This window comes from Pseudonaja textilis, chromosome 3 (genome assembly GCF_049901715.1).
Source record: "Pseudonaja textilis isolate UNSWEBS1 chromosome 3, rPseTex1.2, whole genome shotgun sequence".
Taxonomy (NCBI): domain Eukaryota; kingdom Metazoa; phylum Chordata; class Lepidosauria; order Squamata; family Elapidae; genus Pseudonaja; species Pseudonaja textilis.
In genome coordinates, this window is record NC_141992.1 from 41271042 (window position 1) to 41292711 (window position 21670).

The window sequence follows — 21670 nt, forward strand, 5'->3', positions numbered from 1 at the left end:
AAGTGAGGAGGGAAAAGAGTGGGAATTAAAAACTTGAGATTCAAGGAGGTAACTAAAAAGGGGAACACTTACAAAACCAAAAATAGTAAAAAGAAACAGCAGAAAAGTAAATTGTGGAAGGAAACTTTAAAGAGGGAGGGGGATAAAAACTGGAGTGTGAGAAGAAAGGGAAAAATGAAGGGGGAAAGAAGGGACAAAAAACAAGATCAGGAAACAAAGATATATGGAAATTGTACACGAATTAAAATAAATTGTTTATTTAAAAGACATAGAGATAATGGTTAATTAAGAATAAGAAAAGAGGTTCTGCAAGGTGATGAGTGGTAGGATAAATACTGGATATTAGAAGCTATAAACTACTTAGAAAATAGGGAAATATAGATTATTAAAAAGAAGGATGGGAACTGATATTTTGCTATTGGAATGCTCTTTTTTTTGTCTTTTAAACCAGTGGTCGCTAACCAATTTTGGTGGTCCGCAGATAAATGTCTCCCCCAAAGCATCCCCCCCAAAACAATTAATCCAGTCTGCATGGGAACACAAGGCTGGGCTGCCCACACGGCCCACCTACCCACTTGCCCCCACCCTTCAGCTAAGCACAAACCTTACCTTGAGTAGAGCCACATGAGCTGGAACTGGAAGGTAAGTCCAATGGCAGGAGTGGGAAATCTGCCCAGGGGTGGCTTGCTGACATTGGTGGGAAAGTCAAACCCATATTCCAGAGCTGCAATAGTCACAGGTCTGGCCCTTTGGTCATCCTGGAGCAGCTGCTCGTCCACCCAAGTGCACCAGCCTGCCATGGACTGGAGGAGCAGCTGCTCTGGGACACCATTTACTAAAGCAACTAATATCTTTACTAGTTTAAGATGTGGGCATCTTCTGAACAAGTACAGCAAAAATTTGCTAAATGAAGCAAAACACGATAATAGATTTAATGATGTAGATTTATCTTCTAACACTTGTTTTGAGATCACAACAAATCATTAAAATCATTAACTCTCAGAGCTAAATTAGATTACTGAACTTTGGAAATGCCTGGCCAATGCAATTACTAAACTGGCTGTTAAATGAACTGGGCTACACCAACAAATACAGCATTTGTTCCCATCATAGCTCCATATATGAGGATTAGGATAACTTTAACCTAAGGACAGAAACACAGGTAACCACAAAATTTGAAAATAGAAAAAGAAAACAGAAGAGAAAGTGGAGGCAGAATCCACTAGATAATACATACAAATCATGGGTGAAAATCCCTCAGTGTATACAAAGCAGTGTACTCAAATTGAAGGAAGTATTTCTAACTTCATGAATTACTGAGCATAATAGCTCTTATTAACACATTACGACAAACCCACGGTCATAGTGACCGCAACAGTTTTCCAAAATGTTCGGAATACTCCTATTTTTTGAAATGGACCATTCTGGTTGCGAATAGCTTTTGTTTTCCCTCCAATAAGAGTGTATGAAGCATTGCGTTTGCATGAGTTATTTGGAGTTTTCTGTAACGGCGTTTTAATTTGAGTTGTGGTCATTTTGACTGCAGATCTTGGTTAACGTATTTTTTTTAATAATGTCGGAGCCACATTTTCTGCCAAAAAGAGTGTGATTTGGTGATCCAAACTTCAAAGAAACTGTTCTAATATGGTATGAAGAAGCAGAGAGTGATCTGAGGGAAGTGGAATCAGATTGCAATGGAAAGTTTATCAGCGACGATGAAGCTCCCAATGAAATTGATGACCAGGTACAATCTATGTTGTTGAATAATTTATATGGTAAAAACAAATTCAAATGGTCTTCTGCACCTTTTGGTAGCAATGGATCCAGAACCAATAGTCACAATGTTGTAGTGGAAAATTATGGCCAGCAGCTAGAGAAGTTATTATGATTTCATGTCTATAATAGCGTAGCCGAAATAGTACATCTGTGGTTAAGGGTTAAGGACAGATTCAAAGCAATTGTGGAAAATGTAGTAATATATAATTGATAGTTACCAAAGATCCTATTTAAGTGTTGGTAGGAATAAATAGTTTGTGAACTGTATGATATGAAGACCTTTTAAAACACGCTTGATCTGAAGTGTTGAACGGTGATGTAACAAGTGTTGTAAGACTGCAGAGACCTGTGTACAAATATACTGAGTCCTGAAACTCCCTAGGTTATTTGAGGATGGTCATTATTTCTCAATCTACAATTGGGACTGCAAATATATCCATGACCATCAGATGGCAATATGATTTTACTATTTTTCAGTTTCTTTTTATCTGCCATCTAGTGGTCACAACGATATCTCCCTCTCCCTCTCTCCCTCTCCCTTTCTCTCTCTCATATATCTATATCTATATCTCGTGTGTGTGTGTGTGTGTGTGTGTGTTTGTGTGTGTGTGTGTGTTTGTGTTTATGCTCACACGCACACACCTATTTTTCAAATCTTATCAGTACTGTCGTGTGTGTGTGTGTGTGTGTGTGTGTGTGTGTGTGTGTGTGTAAAATATAACAAGTTTGCTTTTAGTTCAGATTCTTCACATTGCCATATAACTTATATTCACAACAAAATTACCCCAAGCTCCTTTCTATATTGTAAAACTGAGTCTATTTAAGTAAATACTGTATTCAATTATTCCAAGGAGTCAGAAGACTGGAAGGATAATGACATAGCACGTAGCACCAGGTATACAGTACATGTGTCTGTGTGTAACTGTTCAATTGTGTCTGATTCTTTGTGACTGCCTGAACAAATCCTTGCAATTGTCTTGGCAAGGTTTTTCAGAAATAGTTGCAATTGCCCCTTCCTATGGCTAAGAGAAAATGACTGGCCCAAGTTCATCTGGTTGCCCAAGGCATGACTAGAATTAACCCAGCTTCTAGTCTCTAAGTATTCCCCAGCTGGCTCTCAGGTACAAGCATATATATAACTAGTTTTCATTTTACAAATTGAAATAACAAGAACAATACTGTCACATTTCAGGCAAAAGCCTGTGTGCGTGTTTTATAATTTCTTGAAATTATATTTAACTTCTCCCATTCTTCATTTTAAGTATTAATAGTATCCAAACTATTCCCAAACTGTTATAATTTCGTTAAGGAAGCAAAGGATTATTTGCAAAGCAGTAATAAGATTTTGAGCAGTTGTACATTTTCATTGTCAGGTTTGACATTATTTTGATCACTAAGTTGAGGTTGTCTGGTAGCAAAAACTTTTTCTGTTCAATGGGATAATTGGGGGTACAAACACTCAAGATATTTATAAAGCTTTTTTTTGTTGTTATTGTCTCTAAATACTACTTAATCAGATAAGACATCTATTTTAGTTATAAATACTATAATATTTTGTTCATGTAATTTCTCCATCATTTTTTGTAGCACAAAATAAACCTTTGTGTATTGAATTGCCAGTAGCAAAATATTCATTTACCAATATCCAATATCCAAATCGCTAAAACAGTTCTCTGCTGGATATAACATGAAATTCTTATTACATGATATTATTTTTGTTGATTTTTCACATATTAATTTTTGTACAACTTGTTCTAAGTTGTTTCTAATGCATGGCTTTAGCAAATAACATTATAGTAATTATTGGTATTAAGTTATATTGTGAAAACTATAAATCTCATGGTTAATGAATTAATGAAATATTGATGTCTAGAAGAAATAAAAAAGGAATAAAAGAACATGTGTATATGTGTATGCATGTGTGTATAAATACATGCACAATCTAATTTGGCTTCAGGCAGTTTAACAATAGTTTATTAAAAAATAGATATGAAGGAATGGCACAATTTCAACAATAATTATTTATTGTTGTGATTTATGAGGATGAAAAATGTGGTAAGACTAAGCAGTTATCTCTTACCTTTCACTTCTCTTGAGCCATATTAATGTATTATTTTTGGCTTGTTCTGAAATGACATTACGAGTTTCCCAGTTTGGCCATAATAGACAATTATAATTTACTAAAAGTTGGAAGAAATGTATTGAAACATTATCTGAATGTCCAGCCATTGTTTCTATGGATAAAAAGTAAGATATTTGAAGGGACCATCTTATTGCTTGTCTTTCCCAGAAAAGTACTACAATAAAAATACTTGTTCTAATCCATAAATGATTATGACTTAAATGAATCCATAAATTCTTGGCAATAAGCAGATTAATTTGACCCTACAACAAGGAATATCATCCTTCCAGATTGTCCATGGTAGGGACTAGAATCACTGAATAATTCTGTAGTTCTAATTATATATAGCAGCTCTGCTTCATGCTATGTGGCAGGATTCTACTTTGTTTTAACTGAAGCTAATGAAAATTAGTTGGAAATTAGTTGGAAATTTAAAACTTGATGTCAAGAGATTGGAGCGTGACAAATTATTTGGATCCTTACTAATTTTCTCTGAGGAGCCCTAGAGAATTGGGGATATTCCAGAGGACCAAGGAACAGCAAATATGATTCCACTCTTCAAGTGAAGAGGATCCCAGTAATTATTGGCTAGTAAGTCTAACCTTCATAGCTGAAAAGATGTTGGAGGAGATAATAAGGAAGGCTGTTTGTAAATATTTTGAAGACAACATCAAAACTAGTTCAAACTCCTTTGATACTTTGTTTACATCTCCTTTGATACTTTGTTTACTTTGTTGAAAATGCTGTTTCAACAAAACCTTTCACATGATATCTCAATTGTTAAAGCATGTTTTGATTAGCCCTAAAGTAAAGGAAATCCACAATTGGTGTGCTAATCACACACAGTACTGATGCCTAAACCTTAAATTGGAAAGCAGTGTGATCCCATGGGTGTTAAGTCCAGATGGGGATATTAGCTAGAAAGATGAATATCATTCTGGATTGCATCTGAAGAAGCATTCTGTCAAAAACAGATGTATTCCTTATTCTCCTCCACCATGCACTGGTGAGACTACATCTAGAGGAATGTGTATAATTCTGGGCATCACAATTCTAGAAAAAAATTGACTGGTTAAACAGGTTCAGAGGATGGTGACAAACATGAACAAGAGACTCAAGTGTGTGTTCAAAAACAAGCTGAAGGAACTTGGAATTTTCAGACTGGAAAGAAATAGTTTGAGGTGAGACATATAAGTGGTTAGATATGTAAAATGATGTAATAGAGAAGATGTTTTTTAATTGCTAAAGGGACTAGGATTAGAAACAATGGTTTATTTCAATTCAACTTTCATGCCACGACATTTCAACCAATTCAGATAATCAGTTTCAGCTATCTAGGTTTTATTTAAATATAATGGAATAAAATCCTTGAATGTCCTGGCTATCATTTGCTTGTGAATTCTGTCCAATAAGTTGTAAACTGATAAGAACTATTCACAATATGTTTTTCAACCTGTAGCAGTTAGCCTGGGTATAGACAATATATGTATGTCCAGTTTTAAAGCAATTGCACTGGCTTCTGGTTTATTTCTAGATATTGTGGAATAAAAATATAGTCTTAAAATGGTTTAGGACTGACATATCTTAAAGACTGTTTTCTGCAAAGAATATTTACACCTCACTGTGAAGAAAGTAGCCAAGGTTCATTGTCAATAGTAAAGCAGTGGTAGGATTCAAATTTTTTTACTACCGGTTCTGTGGGCATGGCTTGGCTTGGTGGGCATGGCTTGGTGGGCATGGCTTGGTGGGCGGTGGCAGGGAAATGATACTGTAAAATCTCCATTTGCACCCCACTCCAGGGGAAGGATACTGCAAAATCCCATTCTCTCTCCACCCCATTAACCTGCTTTCCAGTTCCATTCTCCTATGCAGGGCAACAAAAGAAGACCCAGCCAATCAGCTGGGACTTGGGAGGCAGAGAATAGATGGTGGCAGGGCCAGTCAGAGGTGGTATTCTGAACTACTCAAAATTTCTGCTACCAGTTCTCCAGAACTGGTCAGAACCTGCTGAATACCACCTCTGTATTAAAGGTAATGAAAGTCATAAAGCCTGTTAGTATCAGGGTCCTTGTTCCAGGCCTTCCATCTCAGGAAGATTTCAGGATATCCTAAAACTTGAACTGAAAATCTGTCTTTATTTGTCCAAATCCTTTCCATTGTGTTAATTTTACTTCTGCCTTCTGCTGATACATTCTCTGCTGCAGTGCCTTAATTCCTTTTTAAATTATGTTATTGGTTCCTATTTTATGAGATTTTAATTGCCTCATAAACCACTCTTGTAATCTAGCTTGGATTAAAGAATGAAGTCTTAAATTGCAAATGAAATAAATAAACAGGACACTACAGAAATTGAATACTTAATGCTTCTTTTTTTAACCCTCAGATCTTAACAGGGTTTGCTCATGGTGATAAGGGCTACTATAGCTGTTTGCAACAAGGAGAGCTGAATTCTAGGGAAATATTGAGAGAAGAATTTAGGGGAAAGATCAGTTTTGAGTCCTTTATTCCCAACCTTATTACTTCTTGTATTAATCCATTAAAATGTAATATCTCTGGTGTTTAAAAAATCTTAAAAGCATATATAGGTAGTGCTTGTTTACTAAAAGTAATTGGGACCAGGATGTGGTTGTAAGGCATGACATTATGTGACTGCATCATTGTACAAGGGAAGTTCCAACAGTCCCATGTTAGGCAAACCCCTTATGGTCATAGCACCCCCCAGTTGTGTGATTGCCATTTGTGACTTCTACCAGCTTCTCCATTGGCTTTGCATGTTAAGAGAGCAATGAAAGTTTCAAACACTAATAATCAGACTGCAGGATGCTATGATGTTGTGTTGTGAGCTGATTGCAAAGCACCCAAACTGGGGATGCGATGATAGACACAGTATAAGGGCAGTCATAAGTCCCCCTTGTTCAGTGCCATTGTAATTTCAGTCACTTGTTGAATAAATGGATGTTAAACCTTTAGACTGTATATTCTATTATATATATTCTTCTGAAGATTGGTAAGGATATGCTAGTAATTTAGGGCCAATTCAATTTTTATCACAAAGGCAAGATGCACTGGTGAAAGAATACAGAAAACTTATGAACAACTCACTCCTACCGATGCACACCAACCTTCCTCATTTATCAACTGGAAGCCTGGCACTTGTGCAACATCTGCCTAACCACATCAATTCCCAATGGAAAACATATGGGTCACTGAATGCCCAGACATATGCAGATATATTATTGATACCACGGAAAAGGTGCCAGGCTTTGAATTACCATGTCAGTAGAGGACAATCCTGAATAAAATTTGCACCTCACACAGCATCTGCTGGGACTCATTGTACAAATGGAGCATAATATCATCCCCTGGTTACAGGTTCCCATATCAAACTGTAGATCACATAGTGACCAGCTGTAAGCTGAGTGAATATCTGATTTTTAAAAAATATAAATGATGCTTCACTTTAATAGTTAGATGGTCTAGATATTGGTATTTGAACATAGATCTTCTTAACATTTATATTTTATTGTGTTTTATTAATCTAAGTAAAATGATAATACATATTGCTAGTCCACCTATGATATGTCATACACTAAATAAATAAATATTTATGCTTCTCAAACCAATGATTCACATCTCTTCAGTTAAAGGGAGTTCACCAGAAAGAACAATTGTAGCAGATAATATAAGGACAAAGCCGCCTTTTTAAAAAAGGAAAAGTGGATTTTCTTCTGGGCCACTGTTCCAGAATGCCCTGAAAGGCTCAGCATAGAGGGCTTTCTGATGAGTCCTCTTCTTGCCAGCTAACTCTTCCTATCATTTATGCTTCCCCCTTTATGTGAGTAGTAGGAGAGTCAGCAAGGTAGAATGAAGACAAGCTCTTGCTTCTGAATTATTTATGAAAACTATCAGAAACACATTGAGCTTTCTAGCTCACAACATGGGTTTGTATCCCTGCTCGGTCAGATTCACTGTTTATCTTCTACAGGCATTGCTCCTGAAATCTCATCTCTCAGAGAGTTTTTTTTATATATAAATCAAAGAGATATAGAACAATTATAGATCCAGGGGAATTACACCAAGTTCCCAAGGAAATCTCCCATTGCTGAGAATCACCTAGGGACTCACCAAAACTTTTCATTAATATGTTGGAAAACTAGAATAGACCACAATGTCCTTAAAATTTTATGCCATGTCCCTGCTTCCTACTCCCATCTTTGAATGAAGGCTTTTGAAGGATCTGGAATTTGGGAGATGATGATATTTTAAGGCTACACTGTTACACTCAACTAACCACATCTTGGTAATATTTGGCAGGTCTGCTTGCTCATTCTTCACAAAGTTGTGTGTGAATGAGGTCTTATTGGAGATGGATGTGACCTCATTAATGTGAGGTTATGATCATCAGCGATCCTGACATCTAGTACACAAAATGGGACCACCGGGTCAGAAGTGATCACTCTGATTATTTATAGTATAAACAGTTTTCACAGTGAGGGTCATCCCCAGATATTGCATTCCTCTAGAACATTTTATCATAGCATAGTTGTCATCACACTGCCAATTGATGCTCCATTTCAGCATTTTAAATGGTGGTTGTCATGCTCTCCCTGCAGACTGTAGTTGCCAGAGTGTTATCATGTAGCATCACTTACACGAAGACCATTGGAGCTATTCCTCTAAAAGTAATACTGACATCTTTGGAGCTCACTCACACGCAGGGCAAGCCCAGTCAGGAATTCCACAACTACTGTCTCCCAAACTAGTTCACTGGTAGAGGCTACCAATTTATGGGAAAATATATATATTTAAACTTCCCAAAACTTAGCATCCTATAAAAAACATCAAATTAAAAAATAGCAAGAAATGTTTAAAATAAATTTTGATAATAACAATTACAATAACATAAGCCATTTTCACAGGGAAAGAAAACCTTTCAGAATTTATCATGAAGATTTTGGAAGACTTAATTTTGCATATCTTCTTTGCTATCTTTGCTGCAGCTTTTCAGCAATATATAACTCTACACTTTAACAAGATGCAACAATTTCTTTGACGCTGCTCTTTACCTTTCCTCTAATTCTCCTCATCCACACAGATCAAATAAATGGAACTAAACACATTCCTACCTCACGGATTTTATTGCTACTAATGAAAGTTATCCATCCAAGCTAATGACCTTAATTATTTTCTCACATATGGATATATTTTTTCCTGTACTCCTCGGAACTTCCTAAAGTTAAATGACATTACAGATCTAGTATTCTGTCTTGCAGTGCTTGCATTTTATGTTTTACTGCACTAGAATTATTAGCACTGTTCTGACCTAGTGAGTTCACACATTGCTTTGTTGCTTTGATAAAATTATGTAAAATTTATCCGATAAACTGTATTCACATTTTAAAAGCACTAAAGATAATCACAATTTTAAGATGAAAATTTCAAATACTATAAATTGGAAATAAGTGCTACAAAATGAGATTTCTGCTAATACAGTAAGGGGTCCTAACTTCTCTCTGAAGCCATCTGTTCAAGGTGTTTGGTGGGATGTTTTTTTGTCCCACTTTCATGATAATTTTTGAAGCAGAAGCTTGAGAATAGTGAGCTTGCCTTGAATGTTAATTATTACTGATATATAGCTGAGTTATGTATCTTCCTACCTTGCTAGATTATGGAAATAAATAGAACTAAGCTCCTTGTCTATGGTCAGTCTAATGACAGACCATTTTTCTGGTTTAGAGGCTAGGATGCAAAGCACTGCGTTTGAAATGTTAAGAATGCTAAGTAAACATTTGAGGGTTTTTTCCCAGTTCAGTGATTCCATGGTTCCAACAAAAATTTTAAAACTAACAATGGAGGTTTAGACATTGGACAACATGCTACTGATATTTATTCCATATCTACTTTTTCATAACCTTTGCAAGGAAATGATAGTATCACCTGCTTTGTCTGAACAAATCCTTTCAAATACACAGTTATAGTAAAAGATGTTTAAGTGAACCTGAGCCTTTTCCATCTCCTTCCATAATATTGCACAGTGTTGCAGGTTCAGCTTCACATCCTATATTTCTACTTTCCAGGACATTTTTCTTTTTGACATCAAACATTTGTCTTGGACTTTGAAAGCCATTGCCCAGCCAGAAAAATAGATCGTCAACTCTTGGTGAGATATTCCATATTCCCTGGTGTTAACTGTAGGAAGGCAGAAAGAAGAAGGAAGGAAGGGAGGGAGGGAGGGAGGGAGGGAGGGAGGGAGGAAGGAAGGAAGGAAGGAAGGAAGGAAGGAAGGAAGGAAGGAAGGAAGGAAGGAAGGAAGGAAGGAAGGAAGGAAGGAAGGAAAGAAGGAAGGAACATAATGAAACAACGAGCCAATCTTTTAACCAAAAAAACAGCCTGCTTTGATTCCACTGCAACATGAAATTGTTTTAATAATTCATTTAACATAGAACAAAAATAATGGGTGTACGAAAATACTGTGTAATGACATGTTTAGTATTTTGTTTCAGAATATTCCTATATTTACTCAACTTACAGACAAGAATATATTTTGAGTGTGTATAGTATATCTACATAGCTAATTTCTCATAAGCTTCTGATCAATTTATGTACCTATTTCATTTTCCTGTTAGATTGCAACCATCTAGCTGCTTGTAAACTTCAATCCTGATCACATTTAGAATGAAGAGGAGATTTACATTTGACTTAACTAAGGCCACAACATTATTCTTAAAAAATAGCTCTGCAAATAAAATATTTTATTTATAGGAAAGACTTTATGGAAAAATGCTGATAAAGAAATAACTGCATCTTCTTACTCAGCAAGGCCAAACCTGACCCTGGTTAGAATCACAACCAGTGTACGGAATGTTGGTTCTCAGCTGACCATATTATTTCTGATTGTCAGGAAAGGTATGGTGAAACATATTCTTCTTGAGGCCCATAAAACTCTTGGTCTGTCAGGAGTCGCTAGATGCCAAAGCCCTAGATGACAGAGATGATTACAGAGGCCATTTCATCTTCTTGATTAATAGTTTGAAGGTTCACTGATGACTATTCTCAAATAATCACATTCAAGTGAAGGCCTTTATGAGAAGAATGACTATTTAAACAATGATAGAAAAACTTCCAAAACTACATTATGCTTCAGGACAATTGGTATTTTTCTATATCGTGTACGGAGGTGGATTTGAAAGCTGTACAGATGCATATAGACAACTCAACAAGATGTCCATAACAAAGTACATTTATTAGTTCATCAGGTATCCTCATAACTGACATTTGTGATGAAGTTCTTCTTTAATGACCAATCCTTTGTATATCTGCCTTGTAGTAAAAGATGGTTATCTCCTAACCCATCTCATAGCGATTGAAAGCAGCTCCCATGAGTTAGAGAGTTCAGGCAAAAGTGAGGGAAACTCCTCCAACACATCAAGGGTCAAATTAGTGACCAATCGGGGTTACAGATGTGGCTACGTGACATGAATTACATTTCCCAGGATACCTTTAACTACATTTACCATGATGCATTCTCTTAAGGGGACAGCTCATAATTCCTAAGTAACTATCCAATTCCCATAGACTGGCTGGGACAGCACAGGTATGTTTATGGTTTGGTTCAAAAGCCTGAACTAGAACTGGTATCCAAACCAGAATTTATTTTGAATTTTTGTAAGGTACCCTGAATAAGGGAGGTATATTTTATCCAAGCCCTGGACTACACAATTGCTTTTAAGCAATACTGAACCAGTGCAGAAGATATTGATTGTTTTGGAGCCAAGAATATTATTTTTTTAAAAAAATCCTTCATTTTTGATAAAGGGCTATTGAAGAACAAATGCACGTTATTCCTTTTACAGGAGTTATTCATTCATACTACATACAGATTGTCCTTAATGTTGGAATAACAATCTTTAACATTTTAAGTAACAGCCTAAAGAAACCATTTTGCTGGAAAACAGAAACTGATCAAATGAATAAAGCACTGCACTTTATATACTTAGGTAGTTAAGAATTTGGTCAAGGTTTAATGTTGTATGTGTAACTGACACGTGTTTTTCAAGCTTTCCCACATTAAATTTTTTATCTGGATCCATAAATAGATTTCCATCACATAAAAATGCATAGGTAACATGGTTCAATCTCCCCCTCTCTCTATAAATTATGCTAAAATTTCAATTTAATATGTGAATTTGGGTGGTGGAACAAATGAAGTCTTTAATTTCTCACTTCCTATGTATTAACTGACTATTTTTAAATTTGTTTAATGTGCTCCAACTACAGCCTAGGATAAAATATATGGGAAGTTAAGATGCTTTGTCTATCTTGAACTTGCAACTGGCACAGTGACAAAGCTCTGCTGGAAAATGTAGATTTTCTGCCATTTGTGAAAATTAACTTCCCTAATTAACTTACACGTATACGTGCACTTAGAATGAAGACATTAAGTTGATTATTTAGAAAATTGCTACCTTGGTAGATTCCCGGATACCACAAATGCTTTTTATTATGCCAAGAATGAAATTGCTCTTGTGGTTCTGGTATATTGGTGTGATTGAATGCTTGAGAAAGAAGCCTATATAACCCCCACTTCTGGTTAATTTAAACCTCATTTCAGTGGGCCACAGAAACTGGATCTGTAGCAATTTATTTGATTTGATATTAATAGATAGGAACTATAAAATGATATCCTCACAACTTTCATATAAGATCATCAAAAATGTCACATCACATATATAAGGTCTTCTTCCTCTGTAATAATCAACAACTCCCAGAAGATTCTTCTCTCAGAAAGAGATAGCTCTGTGTTTGATATATTTAGTTAATATACATTAATTAACTGATATATTTAATTAATATATATTTATTTAAACTTCATATTTCTTAACAACCCTCAGTTACAACAGCAATGAATATACCATTGAGAGAACTAAAAGGCCAGGCTAAAAAGATTAAAACCAAATTGACAGCATTTGATTAATCAGTGATCAATCAGCCATGATTGCTTACCTACAAAACTACAGTTCCGCATTTATTTATTTTTTCCCATGTATATTTAGTATCTAGGACAAACTGAATTTAGCCCTTTGACCGATATCCTTATGAGTCAATGAAACAGATCCCATTATCTAGTGTGGAGTTAACTCCAGACTCCGATTCCTCAGCACCATCACTCCATGATTTATGTTGCTTGCTGATGGATTTGTTACCTCAAGAAATAATGCCCAGCTTTAAAACCATGTCTTTTAATAAAAAAGAACTCTGTTCAATGTTTTTTAAGTGATGTGTCATGTTAGATCACATCAGCTGTAATAGACTGTGATTGTGGCAAAGCAAAGGCAAAGGAATTTCAGATATATAGAAGAGCAAATGTGTTGCTTTGGGATTGCATTTGACAGCAAAGACACAAGTGACAGAGCCTGAAGCTGTGGCCTTAAAAAGAAGGCAGGCTCCAAAGTTATCAACTCTTTTCAGCTCAATCTAAGAGCTTTTCAAATTGCATGGTGCACTATGTTTATACTGTCAAATTCAGATGTTTGAAATAGTGTATTCTATTTAAAAAAAAATCTACAAAAGAAAAGTTGATTAAATGAAAATGGAAACAAAGAGGAAGTTGAAAAACAATTGTCTTTTTATTCCTTGGCAAAATCTGATAAGACCAGTGCTGCTTAGAGTTTTGTGCAAAGGATGCATTTAGCTTTGGATCGGCTGAGATAATCAACCACTCCATTCCTTTGGCTTCTGGGAAGAATAAACAAGCAGAACCTTATTTCTCCAAGGAACTAAATATGACAATAATAGCATGATTCACCAAAGAAAAAATTTCAAATTCTTTAACAAATGTAAAAATGTGAATAGTGAAAATCATGGGCTTTGTTTTCAGATTGGTTCCTAGTTGGCATCAGTTTCTTTCTCAGTTACTATCTTCAGTAAAAATTGCATAAACTGCTAATTTTATGAATGGGTATGCCCTAAATTCCTTGTCTCCATGTGATTCCATGGAGAAAGCTGTAATTACAAGTCTAAGAATCATTTTACTGAAGCCCATTTTATCAAGTAGTAATTAAAGCTAGTTTGGTTTTGTGAATGGCTGTCAAAGATCAACGATAGATACCAATATTTCAAAATATATAATGTTCGGAGGGAGGGAGAGGGAGAGGGAGAGGGAGAGGGAGAGGGAGAGAGAGAGAGAAAGAGAGATACACACAGGGAGATACACAGAGAAAGATACAGAGAGATACAGAGAGAGATATAGTGATAATAACCACCAGCTGAAAGTGTGACAGCCAATTAATTTTGTGTACTTAGTGCATTCCAACACAAGTATTTCTCTACCCATTACAAACTGGTTGGACAACAGACTCCAGTGGAAGTGCCTCATATTGTTACTGGAGAATAATTAATGATCGAATTATTTACAAAGTCTGCACTACTATTACTATTCATCTTTTCATCACTCCTTACCACACATCCCTTCCACTTGTGCCTGTATGGCTATAACTGTGTCGCTTGCATCCTTACAATTTATATTGACTGTTTCTTAGTATGAATTGATTGCTTATTGTACCCTATGACTATTATTAAGTGTTGTATCTTATGATTCTTGACTCTTGCTGAATTTGTCTTTTCCTTTATGTAAATTGAGAGCATTTGCACCAAGAAATATTCCTTGTGTGTCCAATCACACTTGGCCAATAAAGAATTCTATTCTATTCTATTCTATTCTATTCTATTCTATTCTATTCTATTCTATTCTATTCTATTCTATTCTAAACACAGTTAATTCAAAGATCTAATAGACAAATTATGCCTCCAATCATCTCACAGTATGTTGTCTATACTTAGCAAGTGAGGGCGGACAGAATTTCCAAATGATTGACTTTATTTTCTATTTCTATTTGAAGCAAAAATCTTGATAAATGAGTATCTTTGACTGCAGATCAGACCTATATACAGTTGCACATTGATCTCAGATCCATTTACTTCTAACAAGACATGTATAAGTTTGTTGTGAGTAATGTGAGTAATTTATAAATCACTTTGTCATCTAGGTATTTTCCAATAACACATCTCAATATTTTCTAATTCTTTAGTGTTACTGAACTTCAAATTGTGTATTGCTTTTCAATTAAAACCATAAGTAAAATGTGTAATATGAAACAAAGACACTAATGATAAAAAAGAAGGCAGTACAAAACAACACAAAATACTATAATTGGAACCCTTAAGAAGGAACTTGTCAGCTATGAAAATAAAATATTTTATAAAAAAAACAATGATTATTTTAAAGAGTAAAATGTATAATTGGGTGTTCATTGCACATTTGGAGGCCTGTTTCTTAATTGAGTGATGAATTTTTAAATCCTAGGATTTACTAATTTCATTGTCATGTTTATAGAAATGATACGTAAAGCAGACGACAAAACAATTTAAATCAGTGGCACATCATTAAGTCTGATTATTAATTACATGGCAATTCTGTGGATGCAATCACAATTTTGTGGACAATATTCTTTTCTAGTTAGCATCTCCCTTTTGGCAATACCGCCAATAAGAAGTAGTTCCTTACAAATACAATTTGTTAGTTTTTTTTCCAGTAATGAGATTAATTGTAACCAGCTTTCATTCTTTCATGACCATTATTCCCAGCAGAGTAGTCAAAATTATTCAAACCATAATACTTCATAACTTAAAACAAATAATCACATGATCTTCTTATACGTGTTGTAAGTAAGTAAGTAAGTAATACATATATATGGTATTCAGCTTTGTTCCGGTATTTTCCCATGTCATTAAAGTTGTGCTTTTAAAGTTGTAGCAACGTTTCGGCAGAATCTCATCTGCCATCATCAGGCTTCTGTATTGTGTTTGTCTGGTTCCCACCTAATCCAAAAAGAAACCCCAACCAAAATCCAAGACAGAGAACAAGAAAACGGCAAAGCCCTCCTCCCATATATAAAAGGCACTACAGACAAAATTAGCAAGATCCTCCAAAAACACAACATCAAAACAGCATTCTGCACAAACAGAAAAATATCCACCATCCTAAGAAACCCCAAAGACAAAATCGAATTAGAAAACCAAGGAGTATATGAAATCCCCTGCACTGCCTGCCCTACCACATACATTGGACAAACTAACAGAAGAATAAGTGCACGCATTGAAGAACATAAGAATTCAATCAAAAAAGAAGAAACGACCTCTTCCCTGGTCCAACACCTCAAAGCCACAGGACATGAAATTGATTTTAAAAATACCAGAACTATCGCCAAAACCGAACACTTCAACAGCAGAATAATCAGAGAAGCCATAGAGATAGAAAAACGCCCACACAGCCTGAACAAACGAGATGACACCTCCCGCCTTCCAGCCATTTGGAAACCCGCCCTCATGAACAGACGAGTACCTAACATGAAGAAGGACACCAGACCCACACCCATGAGAGCCACACAAGATGCCACCACCACACTTCCATGTAGAAAACAGACTCCCACCCACTCAGAAGATGAGACACGACCATGGACCAGAAGCTGCACGGCAGCTGCATCACTACCCACTTCAAACCCCTCTGAGCCATACATGAAGCAAACCGACACCCACTATGAAGATGCAGAAGGACCACGAACTCGAAGCCAAACAGCAAGATCACAACTCACCAGCTCAAATCCCCAGCAACTAAGACTAACCTGAGCACAACCAAGCCCCCACCTGAACAGAACACGCCTCCAACCAATCAGAACACGGCTAACCCCCAACCAATCAGAACACAGCCAAACCCCCTACCAATGAGAACACACCCCACCCAATCAGAACACAGCCAAGCCCCCACCCAATCAAGTCCCACCCCCACTGGCAGTTAAAAGGAGGAAGCAGCTGCAATCTCACATTACTCTGAGAAGCACAGAGCCGGAGACAGAAGCCTGAAGATGATGAATGAGACTTCATCGAAACATTGCCTAGATACTTCGAATCTTACGCGGGAGAAAACCCGAACAATCAAAGATCCACATATATTTGTTTTTATATATATATAATGTAAAAGTAATTACTTGCTGTCAGTCTTCCCTTAGGCATTGAAGCTGATTGGGTGACTTTGGGATGTCATTTCCTTTCAGCCCTTATGAGTACTTAGCTTACTGTCAAGCCAGCTGAAAATCAAAATCCCTTGTTGTATCATGCATTGATAACTTCAATGATATATGAACTGAAGCAAGTGCAGCATAAAACCAGCCAGCAGGCTCAAATACTGGCAGCAGCAGCAACAATCACAGAAATACAGAATAAGAAAGAGCCATCAAGTCAACCCTCTGCTAAGGCTAAATCCAAATTACAATATTGCCAACAAATAACAACCAGGCTTCTGTTCTCATGCATCCAACAAAGAAGAACTAAAAATTGATTCCACATGCAAACTGCTCTTATTCCTGACTTTTCTCAAAATCTGGGAATATTTAATTTAACTTAGATTTAGATCCTGTCATGGACCAATCCTCCTTGACCTACATTCAGAGACATTTAGCTTGAAAAGATTCTACATCACTGACTGAAGGGCTAATCTTGATCTGAGTACAGCTTGATCACAAAGTATTGTGTTTAGCTAATACAGTGTAGGTGGGAAGCTACTGCTTAAAGGGGCTAAAATATCTCTTGGTTCCAAATTAAAAATGCCATTGTTGGCTGCATGGGAAATTGAGGTGAGGTTAATGATGTGTGGGGCTATAACAGATCAGAATGGGGTCAGGTATACTTCACATCTGGACAACGGTAGGCTATTCAGTAGGATAGAAGTTAATGATGGAAAAAATACTATGCTTGTTGGATACATCATCTCCACCCACTAAATAATTTTCTTTATGGCACAGAATAGAGGAAAGATCACTTGGTATTTTACTTTTTACTGCTATTCTGTTATCTTAAAAAAATTAAAGCTGAGATAACCAATGGCAACTTCCTTTGGGGCTGTTCATTCTAATTATCCACAATATTGTTTTTAGCAGCTCTGCAAAGTTATATGACATAAATTCTTGCCTGCTGCTTATGTCTGCCTCTGTCCACTTTTACTTGAATTTTATGCCACTTTGCAGTTTTATTTTGCTAACCAAACTGATTTGCCTTATGTACTTACTCTGATCTGGATATGGGGGTTCCTGGGACTTTGCTGAGTGCAGATTAAACTGGAAATTATCCACAAGAATTTTTGCAAGATGAGGCTCCTCCAAATTCTTATGCTGTGCATGGACAAAATTATGTTCAGTTGCCTTAAAACAAGGGTACAAAATTTAACTTGTCTTCTGCATCCCAGAGCAACATGGTGTGAATGGTGAGCCACATGTGAAGCAATATGTCCTCTAAACAAGAATACTCCATATGTCCATAATACTTGGTGCACAAATGAGCATAACAGATTCAAAATGACAAAGATGTTATTTTGATTTTGTGAAATGCATTAAAATGCATTCAGATTTCCTAATAATATCAGCCAAACACTTTGTTAGGATAGCTCAAATAATATGCTTATTACAAAAGTATAAATCTTACATTTGGGCATTCATGTGCAGAAACAAAAATTATGTGTGAATGAAACTACCATTGTTGGCAACAATTCTTGCAGTCATGGCAGCTGAAAAAAATGCTATGGTAATCATAGAAAAAAATCTGCTAGACCTATCTATTATTGTCAGGGTCACCTCTTCCATTTCTTCATTTGACTGAGCACCAGATGATATTCAGAACTGCATGAGATTCAAGTTCACTGGAAAGAACGTATTCATTGCATGCTGAAAATTTCCTGTGAAAGAATCTCGGGAAATGCAGTTGGAAAAGAACTCCATGTGGGGACTAGAAAAGATACCATCAAATGGGTCATTGCTGGACTAAATGGATCAATAGTGCAGCCTGGCATTAATAAGTATAATATGTATATGCCATATATATGCCATGACAGTTCATGAGTGCTTGGACAAATGTTTGCTCTGATAATATCTTTCCTGTACAAGCCATGAAATTTGCATAGGCTGAAGACAGCCTTGTCAGCAGTCTTGTCTTGTCTTATCTTGTGACAGTTTATTTATTTGTTAAATTTATATGTCACCCATCTTGCTGTCCTGAGACTTACCTGTTATGTTTTGGATAATCATTTCTAAATAGGCTTTAATTGGTTACCCTGTTTGAGCAATTTGCTGGCATTATTCTAGGGATAAGAAAATTGCAAGTCAAAAGTCATAGGAGATTGTGGTTTCTTTCTATACACTGTACATTCAGGATAAACCAGGGATAGGGAAGAAGGATCACAAAGCATGGCTTTAAAAAGATAGGCCAGATTAATCATGACTAAGCTTACCCTTTTGGAGGTTTGTACTCTGGAAAATCTAATTTTCTCTTCTCCCGCACAAACACAAATGAGTGCTGTAGGCAGTAAGATTTAGAGCTCACCCTTCTACAGCCACTTTTCTGTGCCAATCAAAGGCAAGCAGCTGCCTATTCTCCTTTACTGAATTGTTTGCAGCAGCAGTAATTTCCAATAAGGAAAAAGGCACAAATTGACACCAAACATTACCTAGGATATTAATTCTGGCAGTCCTACTTTGAACGGCCTTATGAGGTATGTGTCTGTGTTCAGAAAAAAAAAGAGAGGAAAAACCACATTCTAATTTAGAAGATGAAATCCACAACTAGCTATTGAACAAAAGTCAAAACTGCATTAATTAAATCTTCCACTTCCCCTCCCTCCCATTTCATAATTGACAGTATGTTGGGCAGCATATCTTCTTTGATGAGGGGGACTTTTTCTGAAGGAGTTTGATTGAGATTGAAGGATATTGCTCAGAACACTATGCATTATTATAAGCATGGGGTTATTTCTCCACCAAGTGGTAGATGTTTGATATTCCCCAGGAAACCATGCTGAGAACAGGAACTTGTTTAAACACCCAAGCTAGAGAAATCAAGGACTTAAGAGTAGGAAGTAAGCTGTATGCCACTGGGCCAATATGACACCTGCCTCCCTTTCTTCCTCTAGCATGCTTGAAGGCATTGCTATTGCTTCAGACAGCTTTCTTTGACTCTATTGCCAAGTGGATTTGCTTCTGGGAATCAACAGTTTTTCTTTGCCTCACTGCACACCTACTAATGCATCAAGCAAAGAAAAGCAGACAAAATGGAACTTGTGTCTTTAAATCTCCTGCTTTGGATCACACAGAGTATTTCAAATCTTTGGGGTCTTCACTGGAAAGTATTTACCCTAGACAATATGGAGAAGAATCATGCACACATTAAAAAATGGCCCTATTGGAATTCACTCTGGACTTTTCTTAGTCAAACTTTGCATGCAAAAACCAATTCCCTTTAAATTTGCTCCAAATCCCCTGAGGGATTATGACCAACATTTTGAGAACTTGTGCCCTAAGATAATTAAATTCAGATTGGTAGGTCACCTGATTATTAGGTTGCCAACTGGTGCAAAGTGTGAGTATCATATGAAGCCTCTTCTGAAAAATCTATATTTTCTGCCAATTGCCTACTGGGCACACTTTATGAAGTTGACTTTGACCTTATCTTTTAAAGCTTTCAATGGCTTAAAGATTGATTGTATGAGGAAAGTATTGCCTTTGCTACTATGAACTTGCTCAGTTACTTAGATCAGCAGGAGCTCTTCTGAAGACACTCCACTGCCAGAACTGGAACTATCTGGTATGCAGGATCCCATACTCCAACCAGGATAGATTCAAACTGTAAGATCATAATGGCATAAATGTTATATTCTTCCATTTCTGGGAAGTAAAGGAGCCTAGGTTAGAATGCACTGCTTTTCATTAGCAATGCCAGCCTTTGGAATAGCAATAGCAGTAGCACTTAGACTTATATACTGCTTCACAGTGCTTTACAATCCCCTCTAAGCATTTTAAAGAGTCAGCATATTGCCCCCAACAATCTGGATCCTTATTTTACTGACCTTGGAAGGATGTAAGGTTGAGTTAACCTTGACCCTGTGATACTCTAACTGCCCAAACTGCTGTCAGCTGGCAGTCAGCAGAATTAGCCTGCAATACTGCATTCTAACCACTGCACCACCACAGAATAGTTTTCCAATTAAAATCAGGTTGGTTTCCTCCCTGATTCAGAATGATTTCAGAACTAAATTATTTCAGGAAGTATTCTAGCTGAGACTTTCTTATTTATCAGTGTTGATTTTTTATAATACAATTGTTTCAGACATTTTAAATTATACTGTGGGTTGTCTTAGAACCATATCAGCACTGAGAACTGTTTTTGATTGCAACTAACCTAAACTAAACCACTTCTATAAAGATCCCAGTCCATGGGATGCTTTCTTTAATGGGCTTGTCCCCAATCTTACTATTTAAATGTAAAAAAAAAAAAAATCTATAACTTTGATTAAGCTTTTAACTGTTGATTACTTTCAGTTGATTTTAATTTTAATTGTATTGATTTTAATGTCATGGTTTATATTTTCTGTTATTGCTATAAGCTGCCTGGGAAGCTTGCATAAGCAAAAAGTGAAGTATAGAGCTATTAAATAAAATTGTAATTTATATTTCCCGGTGTGAATAATGTTGCTCATGAATATCAGCCATGAGTCCTGTCATGCCCTGTATGCCTTTATTAAAAAATAAATAAATAAAATTAATGGAAACAAAACACTAAGTTTTGACTTTGACATTATTTACTCCAACACCTCTGGACCCATAAAGATTCATAGGCCTTATAGAAAATAAAATTAACAGGTGGCTCTTAGCCCAATGCTTTTAGAATGATGAC